We start from the raw sequence: 2,246 nt of genomic DNA, 5'->3' as shown, positions 1-2,246 counted from the left end.
TGGATGCATGTTGGGTTGATGTTGGATGGAGGAGTGGATGCATCCTTCTTTCCACAGCCTGCCCTGTGGTGGGGTGAGGATGGGAGATAGGGAGCCACTGAGGCATGGAGAATTCTCCTGGCACTAAAAAGGACACTGAGTTCTAGGGTCTCTATGAAGGCAGAAAGTAGAAAGACAGCACTCAGGTTTCTGAGCCAGACTTAAGAAGCAGCTGTGGGGACTGAACGTTTAGTAGACTCTTCTGGTGGCCAGATGTCAAGTTCTGAGTCCTCTGTACCTACAAAGAACTTTTTGTTCTCAGAAGACAGACTGTATCTCTTGTCCAGTTTGTTTTTAATTGCTTACCAGCACTCTGGTGACTGATGATTTTTCTGGTGCCTTTTCTTAACCCATTGTCAGTGAAGGGGAAAGGCTCAGGACTAAGGGGGGATTGAACCAGTGGTGCTAACTGCCAGCCCCAGAAAGCCCAAGCTTCATCCTAGCTCCTAGTGCCACCATTTCAGCATGGCCTGGGCTCCGGGCCTTGCAGCTCTCTCCAGGTACCCCCTGCTCTGCAGCCCAGAGGCAGCCAGCTGGCCTTCCCAGCCCTTCCCTCCCCTGCAGGGCCTGGAACACAGTCTCCCAGGCCCAAGTTCGTGGTATCAATCACTGCCTTTGTTGGAAGGATGTGGGAACAAATCCTTTCAGGATGAATGAATCTATCAATTATTCTTCATTCCAGTTATCATATTGGAGTAAATCTGCAACTCTCAGTCAAGGACCATAACCAGAAGAATGTTATGAAATGCTAGACCCATTTTAATGGTCTTCATCCCCAGAGTGATTCACGGTAACTTTAAAAGTGAAAAAGACCTGTTATGGATGGCCCTCCAAATTCATAAGCTGAAGTCCTAACCCCCAGGACCTCAGGATGTGACCGTATTTGGAGACAGGGTCTTTAAAGGGGTGACAGACGAAGTTAAAATGAGGTCACTAGGGTGGTCCCTAATCCACTGATCTGTGGCTTTATTAGGAGAGGGGATGAGGATGCACACACAGAGGACAGTCATGTGAAGACACAGGGAGAGGACCACTGGCTACAAGCCAAGGAGAAGCCAACCCTGCCGACACCTTGCTCCCAGACTTGCAGCCTCCAGGACTGGGAGACAATGACTTTCTTTCATTAAAGCCCCCCAGGCTGTGGTACTTTATTATGGCAGGCCCAGCAAATGAACACAGGGTCTAAACCCCCAACTGCTGGGGCAACAACAACAAAAAAAGGTGAAACAGACTTTCTACTCATCCTTGGAGCAGGAAGCGAAGGGGAGGTGCAGGAGGCAGTGCAAAGAGGAAAGGAAGCGACCCCACGCCCAGGAAAGTGACCCCGGGCTCACTGCAGAAAGACCCCAGGGGGACCCCTCCTCTGACATTTGATAGCAAAGCAGCAGCCCCCACTGAGGAGACTAGGGGGTTGCATTTAGAAGCAGACAACACTCTTACTCCCCACACACCCACAGAGCTGGGTGAGAACACAGAAAGAAAAACCATAATAGCAAATGCAAAAATGCAAAATGCATGAAGAGTCTGAGCCCATTTTGCAAACGGGAAACCAGACTTTGCAGCATATCCAGCCTCCCCAACCACCAGTTGGGAAGGCAGGGGGCGTGGGGTATGGCGGTCCGGACCCTGGATCAAGAACTGCAACCGTGGCTTTTGGACCTTCGAACCTAGCAGCACGTTCCTGCTTTCCCTGCCATCATGCCCCTGTTTGTGCCTCTAGAAATGCAGCTAGCTGCTCTCTAAGGGCCCTTTTTGTACGAAAATGCTGTGGTTTTGATTCATAGTGATGATTCATAGTGAGTCAACAAGAAAAAGGTTAAATTATGTTCTGATGATTCTAGTTAAGAAAACAGGTAAGTAGGTACTCTATTGTAGAAATGTTTCCATGCGCGTTATGAGAAGTTGAGGACCACTTTGTTGTTTACAGATGTAAGGTGCAGATCCCTGGCGGGAACTTTAGTGGGGCCCCTCATCCCTTCTGATGCTCAGTGGGACTAACTGTGCGTGTCTCTGCAGCATTAAGATTACGTATCGTGCATTTTCAAGGTCAGGAAGTTCGATGGGTTGAAACCACGTGTCATTTCAGTGCATGTAACAGCATGGAAAGTTGACATATCATATCTAATCAATCCCAGCTTTCTTTCCGAAGCAGGATTATCCAAGAAAACAAAATCTGGGTATTTACAATGTGGTTAGCATCTTCCTTC

The sequence above is a fragment of the Mirounga leonina genome, unplaced genomic scaffold, assembly GCF_011800145.1.
Source record: "Mirounga leonina isolate KUSES-001 unplaced genomic scaffold, KU_Mleo_1.0 Mir_55, whole genome shotgun sequence".
Taxonomy (NCBI): domain Eukaryota; kingdom Metazoa; phylum Chordata; class Mammalia; order Carnivora; family Phocidae; genus Mirounga; species Mirounga leonina.
Note: the sequence above shows the minus strand (reverse complement) of the source record.